The 25,585-nt window shown below is 41.1% G+C and overlaps 1 non-coding gene across 1 annotated transcript; it reads right to left on the bottom strand.

The window, feature by feature from the left end:
• Positions 1-3,740: 3,740 nt before the first annotated feature.
• On the bottom strand, positions 3,741-3,847 carry LOC145151649 (small nucleolar RNA R71). Its single transcript, XR_013732212.1, has one exon. It is a non-coding gene; the product is annotated as a small nucleolar RNA R71 (small nucleolar RNA).
• Positions 3,848-25,585: the final 21,738 nt, after the last annotated feature.

Raw genomic sequence — 25,585 nt, 5'->3', positions numbered from 1 at the left:
CTAAGGATTGCATCTAAGGGTTGCATGGCATGGCATTGGAGTTTATGGCCCAAGAACCACTCCTTATGGAGTTTACGGCCTAAGGTCACTTCCCCCATGAGTTTACGGCCGTAAACTCATGGTACTTAGTGCCATATGGTGACTTAAGGTCTTATAAGTCAAGAATAAGCATTCTATGATCAAGTCCAAGCCTTAGGAAAGCATTAGGGGCACAATAAGACTACTTTGTAGAGTTTACGGCCTAAGGACCACTTCCTTAGGGGTTTACGGCCATAAACTCTTATAGGGGCTTGTTTTGATTGTTGTTTAAGGTCTTAAACACTTCTAGGAAGGATCAAGGTTGGCATCCAAGGCTTAGGAAAGGACTAGGGTTCATTTAGCCACCTTAAGAAGGGTTTACGGCCCAAGAACATCCTTGGCCGTAAACTCCTTTGATCTATTGATTTTTGATGATTTTCAAGTGTTATCAAGTTCATATTAAGCACACAAGAAGCTAGGGCAAGTGTACTTACAAGATAGAAGCTTGATTCGGCGTTTAAGGTCCAAGAACACTAGTGTGTGTTCTTGGTGTTCTTGGTGTTTTGAAGATCTAAGTGAAAATCAACAATGAATGGATGAAATGATGTATAAACACTAGGTGATAGGTTATAACAACAAATCAAGTCAAGTAAAACTTACGTTTTCGGAGAATCAGGTGAAGAACGGGATACTACTTGAGAGAGAATGGTAAGTGTTCTTGAGTTTGGAAGTTAGGAAGTGAAAGAATGGGGAGTAAACTCATGCCTAAGGCATGAGTTTGCGGCCTAAAGAGAGTTCACGGCCCAAACCCTCTTTATTTGGCCGTGAACACCAAACTAAGGTGTTGATTGTTCCATGGCTATCCCGATATTCTAGAAATCACTTCCTTTTATCTGTTCGATTCATGAATAATTACATAAAATACTCAAACGGACTTTAAACTGGCTAAAAATTAGCAGAAAAGTATTTAACTTTTAATTGAAGTTCTGGACTGTAGGGTTTGTATGAATGAAAATTTCGGGTTGTCACAGATTCATAGAATACCTCTCTTAAACTGACGATCGACTGAAGAAATCACCAACGAGCGTCGAAAGAGAAGAATTTTGGAGCCTGAAAGCTCTGATATCATCTTAAATATGTAAACAACTCAAGATCTTCCCAACATCATCATTTCATTCACTATGAAACAGATGGTTTATACGTACAGAATACAACTGAAAACCTCACTTCAAACAATCACTCACTCTCTAATATACAAAGAATGAATCATAAGAACAAACTTACAATCTACGAACCCTAATTCAGAACCCTAGTTACAGAACTCAGAGAGAAAATGAGATAAGAAGTGAATGACAACGAATTATCTAAAAAAATATCTCTTCAATATCTTTATATACAACCGGTTAAACCCGAATCAAATAGAGCTTGATATTGCCATATTTATACATATTTTTAGGCAATATTTATTTACATTTTTATTGATATTTTGGTTATTTGCATAGAATAATGGTACTTATAAGGATAAATTGTTATCTGCAGCCAAAGTAAGGCATTTTCGAAGAAAGGGACCAAAATTGACAATACATGGAACATTGGAGACTTGGAGTACAAAAGTTGAAGCAATCCACAGAATTTACCGAAGTCACGACGTGGTCAACATTTTCACGACGTGGCCATGAATCTTCTGGAAGATAAATACGTACGAAGTAAGAATTCTTGCCCGATACGGATAACTCTAAAACCACGACGTGGAGCATCCTTCCACGACGTGGGGTACGAATTTCATGAATATTATAAATTGGCTTGTTCATTACGATTGGAGGGACTTTTGGTGGATTGGAAGGTTTTCAGAAGACGAATTTTAGCAGAAGGGAAGTCTTGGAAAAAGGTTTTCAACACCAAAAGAGTAGAGGTTCATAATTAGTTTAATTGTTGATACTTGAACATGTTTTATATTTTGATTTGTGTTTGTTTAATTATTGTTATGAGCAGCTGAATCTAGTTACTCTTGTTTAGCTAGATGAAGCTTCGGACATATGGTTTAGCTTAATGACTATTGGATTTGATTAGTTGGTGAATTGCTTGTGTTTGATTTGTTATTACCTAGCATGTTAATATTTGTTTCTTTAGTTATTTGAACTCATGTTCTGTGTAGCTTAGTGACCATTAAACTGCATGAACTTGTTTACCTAGTGATTTAGTGAATATTAAATTGCTAGAGCTAGGATCGACCAAAATCTTAGAAAGTAATTGAAGTAAATAAATTTAACTGTGCTAGAGAACATAAATTATGACCATAATTGTGTTTGCCTAATTTTACATAGCAAATTCATAATCTGCAACTTATTCTGTGTTTGCCTGTGTGTGACCATATATAGTTTTACATGAATTAGTTAATATTGGTAAATTTAGACTTAAATTGCTAATACAAAAATAACCAACTTTGATAATCCATAAATGTTAGCTAACCATAAAGAAGAAGTGGATTCGAACTAAACAAGAGTGTTTTAATTAATTGATTGAATTTTGTGACTTAAGTTCATCTGGTCTTGTAAAATCTAGATAAAAACCCCATCTTTGCTCTAAAACTAGGTTAATTTAATAGTAGATAAATTAATTAGTTAACACTGTTCCCTGTGATCGACACCCGACTTACCAAACTATTCTATAATTCGACTAGGTACACTGCCTAGGTGCATTTTAGTTAGTCAAGTTAGTTAGGTTATAAATTATAAAATTAGTGGGTACTTTTTTGCACATCAAGTTTTTGGCGCCGTTGCCGTGGAACGGCTTAGTTATAAATTATTTATTTGCTTTAGATTAATCCATCGTTTTTGTGGTATAAAACCTGCAAAAAGTTATTTTACCAAGCATAGTTTAATTTATTTTTTTATTTTTTTTAGTTACAGGATTCACGACGTGAACCCCTAGTCTCACGACGTGAAAACTGTGAATTCTAGTTTTCTTTGATTTTTAGTTTAATTTTCTATTTTAGTTTAGTTTTACATTTTTATTTTTGTTTTATTTCAGGAGTTCATGACCAGAGGCTCTAATACACCTTTGGTGCCACCGCTTGAAGATCTAGAGTCAGCCCTTCACAAAAAGAAAGATAAGAACGTAAAGGAAGATCAAACACCAAAGAAGACATCCTTACAAGAACTCAAGTCAGTGTTCTCAAAGAAGTCGGGGAAGAAAACGGGAGAGTCAAGTTCATCTTCAAAGGACAAGAGCAAAGTTGAAAACTTAGATCAAATACCTTTCCCAACCGAACCCGAGTATGACTCCGAAACTGAGTTTGGACTTTATACGAGTGAGCCCGAGAACGAGCCAAGAAACGAGATGGCAAACATTGAAGAAATGTCAATGGGAGCTTACAAGAAGCGAATTCGTGAAGATGTTGGTCCAGGTTTAGTACAACCAGCGATACCTGCCACTGCCACATTCGAGCTGAAGGGACATATCCTCACTGCACTAAAGGATATCCTATTTATGGGAAGGATCATGAGGATGCATTTAAGCATCTAGATGAAGTCAACGACATTGCTGACTATTTCAATGTCCCGAATATTAACAGAGACACCATCTTACTAAGGATGCTACCAGTCACTTTCAAGGGAGCTGCAAAAGACTGGTTGAAAGCACTTCCTCCTGGTACAATCACTACCTGGGCTCAAATGCGTGAAAATTTTCTAGATCAGTTTTGCCCACCTTCCAAAATAGATAAACTCAAGAAGGCAATAGCCAACTTTGAGCAACAGACGGGGGAGTCACTATACGAAGCTTGGGAGCGCTACAAGGGATTGTTAAGGAATTGTCCTCAACATGATCTAAATGTTCAACAAGAGATGTCTATTTTCTACGATGGGGTCAATGTTATGACAAGACAACTCCTTGACTCTCAAGGGCCATTGACAAAGAAGAATCCAAGGGAGGTCAAGGAGATATTTGAAGAATTCGCAAGACACTCTCGTGAGTACCACAACCCAAGACAAGATGGAGCAAAAGGTAGTGGGGGTACGCATTCTGAAGAAATGGTTGCTATGATGGCGATGCTCAATACTATGGACCAGAGATTGACACAAAGGGACCGATCAATTCATGCAATTAAAGTTGGGTGTGAACGATGTAATGGACCACACTTGACTAAAGATTGCAACTTGGATGAGTATGGGAACAAAAGGGGTCAAGTTTGCTACTCGAGTGGGGATAAGTATGATGAGGATTGGAGAAAACCAAAGAAAGAGTGGCTGCCATATGATGAATACAAGAAGCAAAAGGAAGAGAAATTTAAGTAGACAGGCCGAGGCTTCTATCAAAAAGAGCAACCACCAGCCGAAAACAAAGTAAACTTGGAAAATATTTTGACCCGATTTATGGAAGTATCCGAGAAAAGGCATGATGATATCGATGCAGTGCTAAAGGAACACATGAATATGATGAAAGAACAGCACAAAATGATGATTGACCAGCAAGCTTCCTTAAGAAATCATCAAGCATCGATTCATAGTTTAGAAGTCCAAGTTGGTCAACTCACTACTTTGGTGAATAACAAATTATCTCCACAACTTCCTGAAAAGAAAGCTCAACCTCATGTTATGGCTATTGATACAGAAGAAGAGGCAATCTCTGAATTTTTGGAGGCACTAGAGGTGGAACCAAAGCAGCCTGATCCAAAACCGAAGAAGCCGAAGCTCGAAGATGAAGATGTTGCTGAAACACCAGACTCACGTCGTGAGTCCGCAATGCCCACGTCGTGGGCCCGGTCTGAACAGAAAAAATCAGAATCCGTTCCTGCTTATCGGCCACCTTTACCATTCCCGTCTCGAGCTAATCTTAGTCCACTGGAAAAGGAACATCTGGAGTTTATTCAGCTAATAAAGGGTATTCCTATTAATACCCCTTTTATCGATTCACTTTCAAGAATTCCAGCATATGCGAAGCTCCTACAAGATCTTGTAGACACCCGTCAGCAGTTGAAGAAGAATTCTAAGGTCATTCTTAGTGAACAAAGTTCAAGGGCTGTATTGGGAGAGTTACCTAAGAAGATGGGAGATCCCGGACGCCTCACTCTTCCATGTGAGTTTGGTAACAATTTGAAAACTTATGCTTTAGCCGATTCCAGGGCTAGCATAAATTTGATGCCTTTTTCGTTCTACCAAAAGCTAAATATTTAGAAAATGAAGGCAACAAAAATGACCATCCACATGGCCAATCGTTCGGTAACACATCTAAGACGAATTATAGAAGACATCCTTGTTAAAATTGGGAAGTTTGTTTTTCCAGTTTATTTTGTAATTATAGATATGAAAGAGGATGCAAATATCCCAATCATTCTTGGTCGCCCATTGTTAAATACTGCTGGCGCTCTAGTTGATGTTCGTGAATCTAAGCTTACACTAAGGGTTGGTGATGATAAGGAGGATTTTGGAATACAAGATGGATTTCAAGGATATGATGTTAAAGGCGAAGTGTTCAATATTGATGAAGAGAATGAACTTGAAGAATTAGAAAAGCTTATGGAAGAAGAAATCAAGACAATTAATCAAGTCAAACGCACTAAACCAAGAGCATCCGTTACGTTTTTCGTTGAAGTCATTGCCTACACAAAACCGACATCTTTATTGAGTGAGGAAAACGATGAGTTGTCAAGTGATGAGGATGAGGCTACTTCCAAGGAGACGGTTCCAATGGTAAAGGAAGAGAAGGTCCCTATTGAGCTAAAGAAGAATGAAGACAAAGTGGAAATAAAAGGAACAAAAAGGAAGTTTGATATACACGAGACGAAAGCTAAAAAAGAAAATTTGAAAAAGGCATACATTAGACGTGTTCAAGAATACAAGCGGCGATGGAAGGAGCAGAAAATCCAGCTAGTGATGGACTCATCTGAAGATTCGACGTAGGAAGCCCGGAGTCTGGCTCACGACTCCATCAAAAAGAAGCGCTTCTCGGGAGGCAACCCGAGTTTGGTTTGCATTTTCTTTTCTTTTCTTTTTAGTTTTTGAGTTTTGATTAGGAAAGTTATCAAGTCATCATCTAAAAACTATTAATTGGTAAAAATTAGTTGTGGAGTGCTTTGGAAATAAATGGAAAACAATAAAAATAAACGAATATTATTAGCTAAACCAATTTTTGTGTCCAGACACCATTCACGACGTGTGATGATAATCCACGTTGTGGACCTGGAAGAAATACGGGGACTGATTTAGAATTGACCAAATTCTTTATTCCCACTAAGTATAAGCAAGATGGACCGGAACAGTTTTAGCCTTATTATAAAAACCACGTCGTGGTATAGCCTTCCACGACGTGGCTTTTAAAAAGAACACGGAGGGTAGGGGGACCAGTCCTTAAACATTTTGACCATATCTTTTTCCCCCATTTGTTTACTGCACACGAACGACGACCTCCTACCCCACAGCCGATTTCTTCCATTTTTCTTCAACAATTCTTGCATTTTCTTGTCTCTTAACTACATTTGGTATGTTTTTCATCCCTTAATTTATGCTATTGCTTAAAATCTATACATCTTACTTGGTTAGCGTTTGTTGTGAAATTAAAAATCCCAAATTGGTTGAATTGGTTAGTATTTTTAGGTTGTATGCCTTTAGATTAGCAAGAGAAACAAACCCCAAGTATAATTTTTGGATGGATTTGATTGTACAGTGTTCGATCTGTGTCCCACGACCTGACTGCGGCCCACGAGGTGGAACGCTAGTCCACGTCGTGTTTCCTGGGTTGTTAGAATTCTATTTCGTTTATAATACTTTGGGTGTTTTTGTTTTGTTTTGGTTTGTTTTTGATGATTTCAAGGATGGGACCTAGAAGGGCTGTTCAACAGGAGGAAAACAACCCGATCGATGTGGCGAGCATTCACCCATTGTATCGGTTTCCACAGAACATTTCTCGGGCTTTGTTGACCACATACGAAAACCGTTTGGGATGGCTCTATAACAGGGAATTTGCAATAGCACCCATTGTGGATTGGGGATGGCTGCGTGGTGTGGGCATGGTTGCAGAATTGGAGAGGTTTTGGACAAAGGTTTACGAGCGGGTTGATTTTTCTTTTACATGTCACGGTTGGAGGAACTTTTTTACCATTCAAGAACCCGTTTATCGGGAGTTATCGATGGAATTTTTCTCTACCGTAATCTTTGAAGAACGGACTATGGACTTTGACTATAACCAGGCACTTGTTTTCCGGTTAGGTGGGGTATATCGAGAATGTAGTCTTCGGGAATTTGCTTGGCGCATGGGGCTATATACGGAAGTGGAGACTCAATCTCCATTATTTGTACCCTTTTTACTAGGGTGTGTTCGGGATTTTGCTCCCGGCATTATGGACGTCCAGTTTTGGCGGACTATCTCCAATCACGAGTACAATACTCGTGATTCTAGTGAGTCACAGATTCGGAACCCCGTGTATCGTTTTCTTCATCGCCTTGTCACCTTTTCGATCAACCACAAGCACCATGGTGATAATGTGTCCATTCAGAATTTGTTCTTTTTGTGGAGTATTGTTACTCCCGGGGTTTGTTGCGACCTTCCCTACATGCTTGCTCGATTTTTGGGGAAGAAAGCGGCTGTTCTAGGCAAGGGAGTCCGATTACGGGTGGACATTTGGTTACCCGCCTTGCCCGGTCATACAATATTTTGACTCCTAATTTTGTCCGGAATCTTACCCGATTCTCGGACAATGATTTGACAATACAAGTATTGGGTGTTATGCGAGTGGTGGTAAATGTCGGGGGAGGATATGTTATACCCCCAGAGGATGATGAGCAACAAGGAGAGCAACCCGAGCAACAACTTCCGGCGAGACGACGAAGGAATGTGAGACCGAGGGGAGATATGGAGCGAGATCGTCACGCAACACCGTATGCGGGTGGAGTACCCACCGACCCGTTTCAAAGTCGGGTTGGTTCTTATTTAGATAATCTTCGCGGTGGGATGACTTATAACACCCAACTTCTTGAAACCATGTTTTCTCACATGGGTGTGGTGCGACCACCCTCCGTGCCTCCGCAAGGCCCTTACATACCGACTTGGGAAGAGCTTTGGATATCGAGGGGAGATGGAGAAGGACCGAGTGGAGCTCAAGGACATGGCGATGATGATTGATTCCCTTATTTGTAGTTTTTATTTAGTTTTTATTTGGTTGTGTTTTGTGTGGTTTTTGAATTGTTTTTAAACTTATGGTTTGTAAGACTTGTATACTATCATGTTACTTTTAGTTTTCTTTTGGTGGCTTTATTCCATATTTGCTGTGGAATCTTGGGAGAGGAAGTCGGGAGTATGAGCGTTTATATTTAGCCAAGGGATGTTTAGAGTTTAGAGCGCGAGTCGAGATCCACAATTGAAAATAAGTGTGGGTGCATCAAAAAGAGAGGATACAGTCAGAAGGGGTCTTTAGAATACTGAATGAGAAGTGTCTTAACTAGTTAAGACATTGGTCAAAATTCCAAGTTGAATGAAGAAGTGGGAAATCATAGTTCTGGATTGCCTGTTTCATGACGTGGCGACTTATTTCACGTCGTGAACCGGTGATCAGTACCTTATTAAAACGCGTTCTTGTGCGACAACACGATGTGGCCTTCTTCATCACGACGTGATTTCTCATTTGTCTAAAATCTGCAGTCCATTGGCGCATTTTCCTTTAGGGCTTACCATGTTTCTTCCAGGGATCATTATGAAGACTATTCCAGATCCTTTCCTCTACCATACATTATGGCGTATGATTTCCCACATTATTCTACACGTCTTGGAGACTTGCACCACTCTTATTGAAGATTGAAGTGTTGACTAATCACTTGTTGTCTAATCTACATATTTCGCGAGTTCGAGGTCCAAGTTCCTATTTAGAAGGACTCCATATTCGACATGCACATTTTATCCACACGATTGGGGTTCGATCACGCCACTAACCCAGGGGAGTCTGTTCCTTTTTCTCCCTTTTATTGCTTTTATTTAGTTTATGCATACAATGAGGGCATTGTATGAAATAAGTGTGGGGTAGGAGGTCGAAAAAGTAATTGTTTAGATTGCTAAAAGTAAATTGCTAGAAATCTTAGGGAATTTAAAAATTTTCATAGGTTTGAAATAATAATCTAATATTAGTTCTAGTAATAATAATCTGAACTTAAGTTGCTAAGTGTTGTGTGGGATGATCCGATGAGAGCTGAAATGTTTAGTTGAGCCGATACACGTTATAGTGCATTTGTGGCCTCCTTTATTCTAGTGAAATCATGGAACAAAAACACAACCTCGATTAGTTTGAGGAATGCGATATGTTTAGCAGCCTGTACCAGAAATGTATCCAGGAAAGCTATGTCTTAGCCAATAAAGGTTGAAGTTAAGCACCCCTGCTTAAGCATGTAGGTTTTGAGTGGAAAAAGTGAGATATTTATAAAAGAAAAAAAAAGAGAGAAATTACCAAAAAGTGAAAAATTGAAGAATTTTTAGAGCATAAAAGTATCAAAGTATGAAGATCAAAGATCGAAAATTCTGAAGTTTCAAAAGTTGAAGATATCAAAATTACACAAAAAGGTGGTGAATTCAAAGAAATCAATATCGAATATATCAAGAAGTGAAGAATTCCAAGAGCTCCATTGTGGTATCAAAAGTTGTAGTTTCTAGATTATGTATGCTTGGGTAGCTTTACAAAAATACTTTGAGGCTAAGTAAGATTTCTGAGGATGGTTTGGAGGGTTGCATAAAATGAGCATTGTTCAAAAGAAGTGGGCCAGTGTTTATGAGGATTGTGAGTATTTAGAATTGAGGGGGGTTATTTAGGAAACATTTTAGACACAAATGCATGCGTTGAGGTCTTGGCATAATGGCTGAGTTCAAAAATGGATTGTTCTATATGATGTTAGTGATGAAGGTTTAAGTTTCAATTAAGTAGATTTGCTTTAGGGCAAGCAAAGCATAAGTGTGGGGTATTTTGATATTTCCATATTTATACATATTTTTAGGCAATAATTATTTACATTTTTATTGATATTTTGGTTATTTGCATAGAATAATGGTACTTATAAGGATAAATTGTTATCTGCAGCCAAAGTAAGGCATTTTCGAAGAAAGGGACCAAAATTGACAATACATGGAACATTGGAGACTTGGAGTACAAACGTTGAAGCAATCCACAGAATTTACCGAAGTCACGACGTGGTCAACATTTTCACGACGTGGCCATGAATCTTCTGGAAGATAAATACGTACGAAGTAAGAATCCTTGCCCGATACGGATAACTCTAAAACCACGACGTGGAGCATCCTTCCACGACGTGGGGTACGAATTTCGTGAATATTATAAATTGGCTTGTTCATTACGATTGGAGGGACTTTTGGTGGATTGGAAGGTTTTCAGAAGACGAATTTTAGCAAGCTTCCACGACGTGGGGTACGAATTTCGTGAATATTATAAATTGGCTTGTTCGTTACGATTGGAGGGACTTTTGGTGGATTGGAAGGTTTTCAGAAGACGAATTTTAGCAGAAGGGAAGTCTTGGAAAAAGGTTTTCAACACCAAAAGAGTAGAGGTTCATAATTAGTTTAATTGTTGATACTTGAACATGTTTTATATTTTGATTTGTGTTTGTTTAATTGTTGCTATGAGCAGCTGAATCTAGTTACTCTTGTTTAGCTAGATGAAGCTTCGGACATATGGTTTAGCTTAATGACTATTAGATTTGATTAGTTGGTGAATTGCTTGTGTTTGATTTGTTATTACCTAGCATGTTAATATTTGTTTCTTTAGTTATTTGAACTCATGTTCTGTGTAGCTTAGTGACCATTAAACTGCATGAACTTGTTTACCTAGTGATTTAGTGAATATTAAATTGCTAGAGCTAGGATCGACCAAAATCTTAGAAAGTAATTGAAGTAAATAAATTTAACTGTGCTAGAGAACATAAATTATGACCATAATTGTGTTTGCCTAATTTTACATAGCAAATTCATAATCTGCAACTTATTCTATGTTTGACTGTGTGTGACCATATATAGTTTTACATGAATTAGTTAATATTGGTAAATTTAGACTTAAATTGCTAATACAAAAATAACCAACTTTGATAATCCATAAATGTTAGCTAACCATAAAGAAGAAGTGGATTCGAACTAAACAAGAGTGTTTTAATTAATTGATTGAATTTTGTGACTTAAGTTCATCTGGTCTTGTAAAATCTAGATAAAAACCCCAACTTTGCTCTAAAACTAGGTTAATTTAATAGTAGATAAATTAATTAGTTAACACTGTTCCCTGTGATCGACACCCGACTTACCCAACTATTCTATAATTCGACAAGGTACACTACCTAGGTGCATTTTAGTTAGTCAAGTTAGTTAGGTTATAAATTATAAAATTAGTGGGTACTTTTGTGCACATCAGAGCTCCATGGAGCACCAGATGACCCGCGAACAAACCCGACACCTGAATAAATTACAATTGATATCCATACAGAATATATAAATTTACATAACACACCCTATATAAGAATTAATGTCAGTTTGAAATATTAAGAGAATATTTTCAACACACTTCTTAGGAGTCATTTGAAACTTTGCAGAAACAATCCTTAAAGATCGAAGAAAACAAAGAATAAATGGCGAAGGTTACTTATAACTTAGTAGTTGGTAGCTTTATCTATAAAATAATATGCACTTGAACAAATATTGCTTGATGTATGTAATGGTATGCACTCGACCAAAATTTTCTCATGTAGTGGGAGTTGTCGGTAGAATTATGAGACTGGGAAGGAGTCAAGTGGCTATTTCGCTACATGAAAGGAACTTTAGACGCATGATGTGTATTTTTAATGCACTAGTTTTTTATTTATAATTCCTAATTTATTGCATCTAAACCACACCTTACAGGCAGTAAACCCGATCGAGTATAGTATAGCTTTGATAAGCAAGGGTGTCGAACACAAGGGGAACGGTAGTGAATTAACATTAGAATGTTTGATTATAGGTTATATAGAAACGCACAAAAGTAATAAGAAAGGTTTTATTAAATTAAATCTCAACCAAACAATTAAATAGTAAATCTCGATAAACTGACAGAAGACAAATCTCTTTAGGTACCTTGGTTTAGACAGATTACATCTTAAAATCATAGATAATTGCACACACAGATTTGTTTATTCATATTCACCGATTTCTAAAATGATTAGATTCATGTTCACTATTACTAATCCTTTAGCAAACAAGTCAATTCAAGCAGTGATCAATTGATTAAACTAACATGTTTCCTAGTGTTTAGTTCGTATCAAGCAAGACTTGTAATAATAGTTAATTAAATTTGTCAATTCAATCAACTTATATGTGGTTGGTCATCACACATGCTCACACATTAACTTACTTATTTTCTAGTTAACCCTAGTTTCATGTTCACTATTCCTAGGCATATAATCTTATGTTCACAAAACTATATGATTCAAGCAATTAATAAGATGTTCATGCAACTCAATAACTTGATATTTAACAGAAAATAATTATCATCAATACATAAGGATCTTTAACAAGCTTAACAAGATAAATTAAACATGAATAAAACAATCCAAATAGCAATTAATCCATAAATCAAGGTTTCATCCAATCATAAACACAAAGCAAATGGTTTTAACACCAAAATCAGAAAGTAAACACATAGTGGCATCACAATACAATGCTAAACATGGTCACGATAACAAACCACATGATTACCGACACGAATACGCTCTCCAATCCCTTAGATCTTTGCTCCATGTCAGCTTAATGGCCCTCTGGCCGCCTTCTAGACCCTCAAAACGGCAGCTATGAAGATTTATTGTCGCACAAGTCGAAGTGGAATATTATAGATTCTCAAAATGGGTGAATGATATGGGGTATTTATAGTTTAATGGAGATGAAATTAATATGCAATATTAGAGTTGGATAGGAATAAGGAAACTAATGGTGGCTTAGGGATTAAGCAAATAAAAATAAGATAAGTGGTGCTTGGGGAATAAGTAACTTGGAGGGAATTTCCGTCCAACTTTTATACTTCATCTTCAAGGCCGATTTTGGATAAGATAAATGCGGAATTAGCAAAAAGGCCCTCTCACATAAATTGTAGGAAATGTCGTCTAGTTTTCAGAACATTTTGAATCTCATCAATTGGACTTATGAGTCATCAGATATACCGGAAACACTGAAGATGGGTCAATCTGCCAACAATATCCTTTTTGCATCTTTTCAGCTCCATTCTTTTCCTTTTGCATTTCAGCTCCCATTTTAACTGTAATTGAATATTTCAAAGCATATTAAGTATCTTTTAGTTCTAAATAACATTAAAACATAGTATAAAATAATAAGAAAACATCATAAATATATGCATAAAATAGACGTTATCAACGCAACCTTATGTTTCAAAAGGAAGAAGATCGTCCTACAAGGCTTCGTTGATGCTGACCCCGGGGGGGGGGGGGGGGGTTGTGTAGATCCAGTAAAAAACACAACATGTTGTGTGTTCATAATTAGGTGAACAACCATCAGTTAGATGTCCATGTTTCTCTTTCAACCAACAAACATAGTATGCTATAACAAGCTAGCAAATAGATCATTTAGTTGAATAACTTCCTATCAAAATTGGGCATGAATCAAGAAGATTGTGTCCTACATTGTGATAAACAGAGTGCAGTTCACCTAACAAAGAATCCATCTTTTCTGAAACATATGAAGATAATGTACTATTTTATTAGAGATTGATAAGAGAATGTACTCTTCATTTGAAAAGATCGTTGGTATGAAGAATCCAACCAACATGTTTACCAAGGAAGTAACGGTAACACCGGATTTCTGGTATGTATTTTAATTATGAATTTTGTGTAATTCTCTCTTGGATTCGACGAGTTGGTGGCCCAACTTGTCGAGTAGAGACGGGATCCGTGGGAAGTTTAAGTGGCCTACTCGACGAGTCGGAAGACTGACTCGGCGAGTTGGTGCTGTTTGAGTGAAACCCTAATTTTGAGGGTTTGCACCCTATTTAAACGCCTTAACTCAGCCTCCTTCGTCCCTTATGCTCCCAGAACACCTCATATCGAAACCCTAGCCGCTTTGAGTAATCTAAGGCCATTTTTGGTGCTTTTGGTGGTTTGTGAAGCTTGGAAGGAAGGAAGAAGCTTGGGAATTCGAGTTGGGGCTTGTAGATCCAGAGATCTTATTCCATCTTCAGCTCAAGCAAGGTAAATTCCCCCTGTTTTGGCCTTTCATTTGGTTGTTCATATTTAGGGCTTAGATTTTGGGTGCATTTAAGGCTTTCTAACCCATTTTCGGGTTTGTGAAGTGATTCATGGGTTTCTACTTCCAGATCTGAGTCATTGGAGGGGTCTCATGGCATAAAGGTGCCAACTCTATGGCCATGAGAGCCCCGTGCACATTGTAAAGCTCCTTTTATGGATTTTTGAGCCAAAGACCCCATGCATGTGCACCAAGTTTGGAACTTTACGTGTAAAATGGACATTAGGAGGCCAGATCTATGGTTTTGAGGTGTTAAGACCCATTTAAATCAACTGTATAGTAATGGTCATGGAGGGACTCGACGAGTCGCTCTTGGGACTCGGCGAGTCGTTATGAAATGACCACCAAATCCCTTCTCTGGTTGGACTAGTGGTTCGGGAAGGAAGTCCCATAGATGTTTAGTCTAAAAAGGGGTCTGAGAGTCATGGGACTCGACGAGTGTATGAACAGACTCGGCGAGTCCAAGGCAATCTCCCAACCTTGAAGATGGACTCGACGAGTTGTTCATACAACTCGGCGAGTCATAGACTGGACACGTTCTTATAAGGGAGATGAACTTGCCGAGTTGAAGGAAGAACTCGACGATTCGGATGAAGATAGTCCCGATGATTTGAATGAAGGAGGACTCGACGAGTTTTCGTAAGACTCGACGAGTAGTGTCGGGGTTGGATCGGGTTAATGGAGCATGGACTCGACGAGTTGGTAGGCCAACTCGGCGAGTCAGGTCAACTGGGTGTTGACTTTGACCAATGTTGTCTTGCTTGGTTTACGGATTGACCCTGTTTAGGGTTGTTTCTTCTGATTGATGACTCGAGGGTTGTCGTGTAGGGATCGAGGGGTCGAGGAGAGCCGACCTTCACACCAAGGACAGTTCAGACACTACACGATATCGAGGTGAGTTACCTTCCAGTAGTGTTGGGTCTACGGCCACAATGTCGGCCCATCAGTAGGAGTTGTATGTTAGATGATTGTCTTTGTGATAATTATCTGGTGTGTTGCTATCTGATATGCTTTATGTGCTAGGATGCTATGATATATATATATATATATATATATATATATATATATATATATATATATATATATATATATAGTATATGGCCCCTAGTTACCGGTTGAAAGAGACCGAATGGGGAAAATAGTACCCATGCATGCCTAGCAGTGTGAATATGATATGTTATTATGTGATAGTTGTAGGGGATGAAATAGTCCCCGGTTACCGGTTGAAAGATATCGAAGGCAGTTACCGGTTGAAAGATACCGAAGGCAGTTACCGGTTGAAAGATACCGAAGGCAGTTACCGGTTGAAAGATACCGAGGGACAGGCATTATGTGGTATGATGGGGGAACTCACTAAGCTTTGTGCTTACAGTTTACAGTTTTGGTTTCAGGTACCTCTTCAGCGAAGGGGAAGGAGCCGGTGCGGTAGAGGCACATCACACACACACTGGATTCCGCACTATGATATTCTTGGGAATGTACTCTGATTTTATTACTATTGATATGGTTTTGAGACACGTTGTTGCAGTTTATAAATTGATTTGACATTGGTAGTGTTTTGGTAAACTATTTTATGAGTAACTTAATCAAAAATGAAATTTTCGGTCTTGAAAATTGGGACGTTACAAGTTGGTATCAGAGCCTTGGTTTGAGGGATTCGGGTACACTCTTGAGTGTGTCTGGACTCAAACTGAGGACTTGGTATAATTTTTTTTCAGAAAAAGGAAAATCATTTTTATAAAAGAAGTTTGAAAAGAGAAAAGAACTTCGAAAGAGAACAAGATGTGTGATGTGCGCGACCGACCGAGATCAAGTAAGTTTTCCCCAAGATACCCATACTTGTTATGTTATGATATGATATGATTACGAGAACTGCATACTAGATTAGGGCTAGAGGATCTAGGAATGATGCCTTGTATGCATGTTGTATATGAATGAGAATTACATGCTAGATTAGGGCTAAGGATCTAGGGAGATGCCTGATATGCCTGCTATATGTGTTTTTGAGCTGCAAGATGTTACTGATTAGTCAGTTATGCGATAGCTTGGATAGAGGATGATTGGAATGGGTTACTCAATGCTCGAATGTTGTTGCTTTGTGCTTTGGGAATTCTAGTTATTTTTAGCTAACTAGTAAACGAATACGTTAAGTTACATATTGCAAGGACGGAATAATTTCAGAAGGTTAGGTCTCACTCTACTGCGCAGCTCTTGTTTGAGTCCAACCGTTGTGGGGTAGGACCTTTCATTCGAAGAATTATCTGGTATTAGTAATATGTAATGGTATTCGCAAGCTAGTTAGGTAAAGGTAGTCGGGGTTCCTTATGCAGCTGATGGCGGAGAGTAGGTCGGAGAAGTTACCCTAGGGTACGCCTAGGACGAGATTGGAAAAGAGTGCAATAGTAGTAGAAAGGACTTGGTGAAGTCGAAGCAATCCTTGAGGAAAGTACGGATAGATGTGGAAGGTAGTATGGGCCCGTACTACTGAAAGCATAGGATCCGCACTCGAGTCAAGGAGGGCCAAGATAGAACCACGAAATTTGTAGAGTGTTTGATACCTCCCGAGGTTTATATATGATCCTGACAGTTATGTGTTATGTTTCAGAATGGTGATGATCACACGTCATGAAGGATGAGGTTCAGGATCAGGATCCGGTTCAGGATCAGGTACGGGAGCAGGTACCGAGCCAGTTGATGAGGGGCTACGTGAGTTCATTGCTTCTGAGATCACGAGAGGTATCCTTGAGTCGACCCCGGTGATTTTCGGGTCGATCAAGGAAGGGATCATTGAGTTGATGGAGGATCGACTCAGGGCGTTCAGGAGTGACATGGCGGCCAGCCAGTCAGGATCACGCACACTGTCCTTCAAGGACTTCAGAGGCAGTGGTGCACCGGATTTCCATGGGGCGAAGGACCCCATTGTTGCCAGACGGTGGATTGCACACATTGAGTCTGCACAGTTGACTAGCTTCTGCCCCGAGGGGTCGAGGGTTCGATATGCGGCGGGATGTTTAAGGGACAGAGTCAGGGATTGATGGGAGTCGGTTGGCGACTCTCTGGGAGCCTCGGCTATTGAGGTTATGACATGGCCGGATTTCGTACCCGGTTCAGGGCTGAGTTCGCACCTGCTGTGGAGCTCCAACAATTGGCCCGAGAGTTCCTAGATATGAGACAGACGACTGAGACAGTGGCAGAGATCACCGCCAAGTTCCGAGAGAGGGATTTATTGGTGCCCCAGTACGCGGGAGATGAGGATATGAGGAGGACCCGCTATCACGACATGCTGCGAGCCGATATTCGGGAGCATGTCAGTTTTTCAGCTTGTCCTACCCTAGATTCCATGATTTCCAGGGCAAGGGAGAGAGAGACTGATTTGGAGCACATTCGGAAGAGGAAGGAGGAGGAGGGACAGGTTACTGGGGCTTCGGGAAAGAAGCCCAAGGGATTCGACTCTAGGTCGAAGGGCCAGCAGGGCCGGGGCCGCTGTGGGAAGTACGGCAGGTCACACGAGGGGGTTTGCCGTACTGGGCCGGGATCAGGCTGCTATAAGTGCGGCAAGACTGGGCACTTTGGTAGTGATTGTACTACCCCTGCCCCCACCTTTCAGACATCATACCCGATTTGCTTTCAATGCAATCAGAAGGGCCATAAAAGGGCCAACTGCCCTCAGTTGTCAGCAGCAGCGCTAGTAAAGGCGCCAGCTCCAGCGACCCTGCGGATTACCGATGGCCGGCAGGGCAAGGCAGAGGCTCCAGTGGTGAGGAGCCGAGCCTTCCAGTTGACTGCGGAGGAGGCACGCGCCGCACCCGATGTGGTGACGGGTATGATTTATTCTCCCTAGTTTTTATCTTATGTTGCTTATGATATTGATGTGCTATATGTGGGTGCTCTGTTTAGGATCGTTCCATGTGAACGGTATCCCAGTTCAGGTATTGTTTGATTCGGGTACTACCCGATCGTTTGTCTCTCTTGCGCTTAGCAAGAAGTTTCCTGAGTCTTCGGGCATGTTGGATTGCCTTTTAGAGGTTGAGATTGTGGACGACCGGTCAGTGCGAGCATCGGAGGTCTACCGAGATTGTATTTTGAGGCTGTTCGAGGAGCGCTATCTGGTAGACTTGGTTCCCATTCCGTTGGGTGGGAACAAGGTGATTATAGGCATGGATTGGTTGAGCCCCAACGGGGCGGTGATTGACTGCACGCAGCAGTTAGTTCGGATCAGGACCCCGAGTGGGGGACAACTGGTGGTTCAGGGCGAGAGACCACAGCGTGGGCCAGCACTATGTTCAGCAGCGAGGGCTAGGCGCTACCTTCAGCAGGGTTGCGCTGGGTATGTCGCCTGTGTTATGGATACCCGAGAGACGGGTAAGACGATGGTGAGCGATGTTCCGGTAGTGCGAGATTACGCGGATGTATTCCCGGAGGAGCTGCCTGGGATACCTCCGGAGCGACAGGTGGAGTTCAGGATCGACCTAGTCCCTGGTGCGGCTCCGATAGCCAAGGCACCATATCGGTTGGCTCCTCCTGAGATGCAGGAGTTGTCTACACAGCTGCAGGAGCTGTTAGATAAGGGATTTATCAGGCCAAGTAGTTCGCCCTGGGGAGCCCCGATACTGTTTGTCAAGAAGAAGGACGGGTCGCATCGTATGTGCATAGATTACCGGGAGCTGAACAAGGTAACGGTGAAGAATCGTTACCCACTTCCGAGGATAGATGATTTGTTTGACCAGCTTCAGGGAGCATCTTGGTTTTCCAAGATAGACTTGCGATCAGGCTACCATCAGATGCGATTCAGGGATGAGGATGTACAGAAGACTGCTTTTCGGACTCGCTATGGTCACTACGAGTTCGTGGTGATGCCCTTCGGGCTCACCAATGCTCCTGCCGCGTTCATGGACCTCATGAACCGCGTGTGCAGACCAATGTTGGATTGGTCTGTGATAGTTTTTATCGATGATATCCTAGTATACTCCAAGACGCAGGAGCAGCATGAGGAGCATCTGCGAGAGGTTTTGGATACTCTGAGGAGGGAGAGCTTGTACGCCAAGTTCTCCAAGTGTGAGTTCTGGTTGCACGAGGTGTAGTTTCTTGGACACCTTGTCAACCAGAACGGTATTCTGGTCGACCCGGCCAAGGTGGAGGCCGTGATGAGATGGGAGATTCCGAAGTCTCCATCTGAGATTCAGAGTTTCCTGGGATTAGCCGGCTATTATCGGAGATTCATCCAGGATTTCTCCAAGATAGTCATACCTTTGACTCGGCTAACGAAGAAGGCCGTAGTCTTCCGTTGGGGGCCTGAGCAGCAGGCAGCGTTCGAGACGCTGAGATAGAGATTGTGTGAGGCGCCGATCTTAGCCCTGCCAGAGGGCGTGGAGGATTTTGTAGTATACTGCAACGCGTCTATTTCGGGCTTGGGCGCAGTACTGATGCAGAGTGGGCATGTCATCGCCTACGCCTCAAGGCAGTTGAAGCCCCACGAGGCGAACTACCCGACGCACGATTTGGAGTTGGGGGCGGTCGTCTTCGCCCTCAAGATTTGGCGACACTATCTCTATGGGGTTCGATGTACCATTTACACGGACAATAAGAGTCTGAGATACCTCATGGATCAGCCGAATCTGAACATGAGGCAGCGTCGGTGGTTAGATGTGGTGAAGGATTATGATTGTGGGATCCTTTACCACCCGGGGAAGGCCAATGTGGTGGCCGACGCGCTTAGCCGTAAGGCAGCGCCGATCAGAGATATTTGCATGCAGATGACAGTAGTGACACCACTGTTGGAGTAGATCTGGGAGGCTCAGAAGGAGGCTATGAAGGAGGAACATCGGAAGAGCGAGCGTATAGTGGATCAGGTTTCCTCCTTCGACTATGATAGCCGAGGGCTGTTGACCCTTCACCGTAGGGTGTGGGTCCCCTATCATGGAGACGTGCGTCAGATATTGATGGAGGAGGCGCACAAATCCAGGTTTTCTATTCATCCCGGGGCGACGAAGATGTATAGGGATCTTCGTCTGGACTATTGGTGGCCCTGCATTAAGCGGGACGTAGCATGGTATGTGGAGCGGTGCTTAACCTGCAGGAAGGTCAAGGCCGAGCACCAGAGGCCACACGGCAAGATGCAGTCGTTGGATATTCCCATGTGGAAATGGGAAGATATTACCATGGACTTCATCACCAAACTTCCCAGGACCGTGCGGGGAGTGGACTCCATATGGGTCATTGTGGATCGGTTGACCAAGAGCGCCCATTTTATACCGATCCAGGAGAGTATATCGGCCGAGAAGCTGGCCGACATTTACATTCGAGAGGTGGTGGCTCGGCATGGAGTGCCAGTCTCCGTGATTTTCGACAGGAATGTGTGGTTTACTTCCAGGTTCTGGAAGAAGTTCCACGACGATTTGGGTACTCGTCTGCACTTTAGCACTGCATTTCACCCGCAGACGGATGGTCAGAGCGAGCGGACCATCCAGACTTTGGAAGATATGATGCGAGCGTGTGTACTGGATTTCGGTGGTAGCTGGGATACTTACCTCCCATTGGCTGAATTCTCCTACAACAACAGCTACCACGCGAGTATAGATCAGCCTCCCTTTGAGATGTTATACGGGAGGAAGTGCAGGACCCCGATATGTTGGGGTGAGGTTGGCCAGAGGGTCATGGGGAGCACCGAAGTGGTGCTCAAGACGACAGAGAGAATTCAGCAGGTCAGGAGCAGGCTTCAGACTGCACAGAGTCGGCAGAAAAGCTATGATGACAAGCGCCGTTCAGACATGGAGTTCCAGGTCGGGGATATGGTCCTCCTGAAGGTGTCGCCATGGAAGGGCGTCATCCGATTCAGGAAGTGGGGCAAGTTGGGCCCCAGGTATATTGGACCTTTCAGGGTTATAGCCAGGGTGGGCAAGATGGCGTATAGGCTGGATCTGCCAACGGAACTCAGTCAGATCCATAGCACTTTCCATGTCTCCCAACTGCGGAAGTGCTTGGTGGATGATTCGGCAGTGGTACCTCTGGAGGATATTCAGGTGGATGACAGCCTGAACTACATTGAGCGGCCTGTGTCGATCCTCGACCAGAAGTCGAAGGATCTGAGGAACAAGAGGGTCGAGCTGGTGAAGGTGCAATGGCAGCACCGCAAGGGATCGGAATGGACTTGGGAGCTGGAGGAAGAGATGAGGGAGCACTACCCCGAGCATTTTCCAGGTTCAGCAGCAGACTTCGAGGACGGAGTCTAAAATAAGTGGGGGAGATTTGTAACACCGGATTTCTGGTATGTATTTTAATTATGAATTTTATGTAATTCTCTCTGGGACTCGACGAGTTGGTGGCCCAACTCGTCGAGTAGAGACGGGATCCGCGGGAAGTTTAAGTGGCCTAAAATAAGGAAAATGCCCCCTGTTTTGGCCTTTCATTTGGTTGTTCATCTTTAGGGCTTAGATTTTGGGTGCATTTAAGGCTTTCTAAGCCATTTTCGGGTTTGTGAAGTGACTCATGGGGTTCTACTTCTAGATCTGAGTCATTGAAGGGGTCTCATGGCATAAAGGTGCCAACTCTATGGCCATGAGAGCCCCATGCACATTGTAAAGCTCCTTTTATGGATTTTTGAGCCAAAAACCCCATGCATGTGCACCAAGTTTAGAACTTTACGTGTAAAATGGACATTAGGAGGCCAGATCTATGGTTTTGAGGTGTTAAGACCCATTTAAATCAACTGTATAGTAATGGTCATGGAGGGACTCGACGAGTCGCTCTTGGGACTCGGCGAGTCGTTATGAAATGACCACCAAATCCCTTCTGTGGTTGGACTAGTGGTTCGGGAAGGAAGTCCCGTAGATGTTTAGTCTAAAAAGGGGTCTGAGAGTCATGGGACTCGACGAGTGTATGAACAGACTCGGCGAGTCCAAGGCAATCTCCCAACCTTGAAGATGGACTCGACGAGTTATTCACACAACTCGGCGAGTCATAGACTGGACACGTTCTTATAAGGGAGATGAACTCGCCGAGTTGAAGGAAGAACTCGGCGAGTCGGATGAAGATAGTCCCGATGGTTTGAATGAAGGAGGACTCGACGAGTTCTCGCAAGACTCGACGAGTAGTGTCGGGGTTGGATCGGGTTAATGGAGCATGGACTCGACGAGTTGGTAGGCCAACTCGGCGAGTCAGGTCAACTGGGTGTTGACTTTGACCAATGTTGTCTTGCTTGGTTTACGGATTGACCCTGGTTAGGGTTGTTTGTTCTGATTGATGACTCGAGGGTTGTCGTGTAGAGATCGAGGGGTCGAGGAGAGCCGACCTTAACACCAAGGACAGTTCAGACACTACGCGATATCGAGGTGAGTTACCTTCCAGTAGTGTTGGGTCTACGGCCACAATGCCGACCCATCAGTAGGAGTTGTATGTTAGATGATTGTCTTTGTGATAATTATCTGGTGTGTTGCTATCTGATATGCTTTATGTGCTAGGATGCTATGATATATATATATATATATATATATATATATATATATATATATATATAGTAGTGGTAGGGGTGATATGACCCCTAGTTACCGGTTGAAAGAGACTGAAGGGGGAAAATAGTACCCATGCATGCCTAGCAGTGTGAATATGATATGTTATTATGTGATAGTTGTAGGGGGTGAAATAGTCCCCGGTTACCGGTTGAAAGATACCGAAGGCAGTTACCGGTTGAAAGATACCGAGGGACAGGCATTATGTGGTATGATGGGGGAACTCACTAAGCTTTGTGCTTACAGTTTACAGTTTTGGTTTCAGGTACCTCTTCAGCGAAGGGGAAGGAGTCGGCGCGGTAGCGGCACATCACACACACACTGGATTTCGCACTATGATATTCTTGGGAATGTACTCTGATTTTATTACTATTGACGATATGGTTTTGAGACACGTTGTTGCAGTTTATAAATTGATTTGACATTGGTAGTGTTTTGGTAAACTATTTTATGAGTAACTTAATCAAAAATGAAATTTTCGGTCTTGAAAATTGGGACGTTACAGTAACGATGGAGAAGTTGAAGTTGTGTATGGCTTCAAAGAGCCTTCCAAATATTTGAAGCGAAGGCGTAGACGAGAGAGAGAGAGAGAGAGAGAGAGAGAGAGAGAGAGAGAGAGAGAGAGAGAGAGAGAGAGAGAAGGGATTACATAGCTTGGATGATAACAAATTGGTTGATCAACCTCCAGGTGAGAGATTGTTGATTAGTAGAGCCTAATCTTGAGGGAAATGTTGGTAGAGAAAGCTTTGATAGGAAGCAAAGTCTTGACTTCGACCAAGGGAGAAGTTGTGAGGCGAAGCTTAAATGAAAGAAAAATAGTTTGTGAAGCGGCTAAGTAGGCGAAGCTTTGAGAGGGAAGGTATGGACTGAGTCAAAAGGAAATGAAGAGCTTCGAAGTGAAGCCAATAAGCATAGTGACAGTGGCACCAAAGCCAAGCACCAATGTGCAACTACGGAGAAGCGAAACTTATCACTTAAGCTTTGCTTTCAGTGATATCATGCTTCATCCCTTCAGTGACCGAGATGCAGTCCCTGACTATTAGCTTTGTTTTGACCTGGCAACTTAGAGAGTAAGTCAACCATCATGGACCATCCTATGTCAAGAGCCCATGAGCCCAACCCAGGAGAAATTAGGTCAACGAATACTATAAATGAATCTCAATTCTTGTAACCCTAAAAGAGAGAGCATGACATTGTAAAAATAGAAAATACATAAAGTGTATCACATTGATTATCAATAAAAACCACTCTTTAGTTTTGTGTGTGGATGTAGCTTGATTACTTTGGTCAAGTGAACCACGTTAAATCTTTGATCCTTTTGTTCATTGTTAATCTTTAGCATCTTTATTATTGTGTTTCTATTTGTTGAAGTCCCTTAATCCCTAACATAATATATGTTCTAGTGTAGTGGCAGAGCCAGATCAAAAGGGGTATCCTATTTTTTTTCAGGGTAGCCCAATTTTTTTTACGGGGTACTTGGGTTTCCCGGGTTCGGTTTTAAACCCAAACCTTAATCAAATCCTTAGCAAACCTCAAGTCTTGTTATATAAACAGAACCGTGAAAAAAATGTATATATAAACTAATTCCTACAAGTTTAAATTAAATTTTGAAAACCAGATGTCAATGATAAACTTGAATCCACACTTTAATGAATTAAAATCTATACCCAACTAGAATAGATAATATCAATATATGTTGTGTAAGGTATTTATTTAAATAATTTTCTTATATAAAACATAAAATGGAAACCATAGTAGAATATGAAACAATCTCAAAAGTTGAGAGAAAAAAGATGTAAATCATCATTTGAAATGGGATATCACGATTCTTTCCAAGATACAATGCTTATAAGTTAAAATTAAGAAAAAAAGAAAAAAGCGCTGGCAAGAGTCGAATTTGGGATAAAGGGTGTGGAAGACATGCGCACCTTACCACTTGATCTATAATTGTTCTGATTTTAGTCTTTTGCAGTTTATTTAATATGTGAATACCTGCAGAATTAAAACGAAATTTTCCTAAAAGAATTACACTATCGAAAAAAATTTGAGGGCATCCTGGGATCCCCTTGGATCCGCCCCTGTTCTAGTGCCGTTATTTTATGAGGATGATCCTATAATGAAAATAGAAACTGACCTGGATCATAAATGAATGGTTTTTTTTTCTTATATGATGCTACATGCTTTTGTTGATTTTTAAAGAATGCAATGAATTTTCACATGAAATTATTGTGTTTGGTTAGTAGATAAGAATGCAATGAAGCTTTCCTTTCTAGATTAGCGTTTCGGTATATATACATGTTTGGTAAAATGTGTTGCTGTTTCTCGTAATGAATTTTGGAAAAGATATATCATGTTGCATATGTTCATATGTTTCCTCAAAACTTCATTGAATTGTTTATTGGTTACTTTGACTCGGGTCAAAGTCATATAATCTATCAAGCTCCATATTCTCAAATAAAACTGTGAACAAAATTCAAATGTTTATTGCTTAAGAAAACAAATAACCCCAATACAATAAAAGGTTGGGACTATGCATTTTTTCTCATAAATATAAATAACGTTGACAGCTATAAATAAATAATCTTAACAAGAAAAAAAATGAACAAAAAGGTATTCGAAATTAATGGAATATCGACAGAAATATATTTTGGAAGTTATTATCCAATTCGATGAAGATGATCTCAAAATTAATTATGTAACAGAAGTGATATTCATTTTGGTTGATGATTCTTGAAAATTGTAGGTTAATTTCAAGAATCATAAAACAAATAATAGAAGACAAGAAACATGATGGAGTTTATACT

This window comes from Lactuca virosa, chromosome 1, assembly GCF_052849685.1.
Source record: "Lactuca virosa cultivar CGN04683 chromosome 1, Lactuca_virosa_CGN04683_v6, whole genome shotgun sequence".
Taxonomy (NCBI): Eukaryota; Viridiplantae; Streptophyta; class Magnoliopsida; order Asterales; family Asteraceae; genus Lactuca; species Lactuca virosa.
The sequence above is the reverse complement of the archived record's forward strand: the minus strand, read 5'-3'. Positions and strand labels throughout refer to the sequence as shown.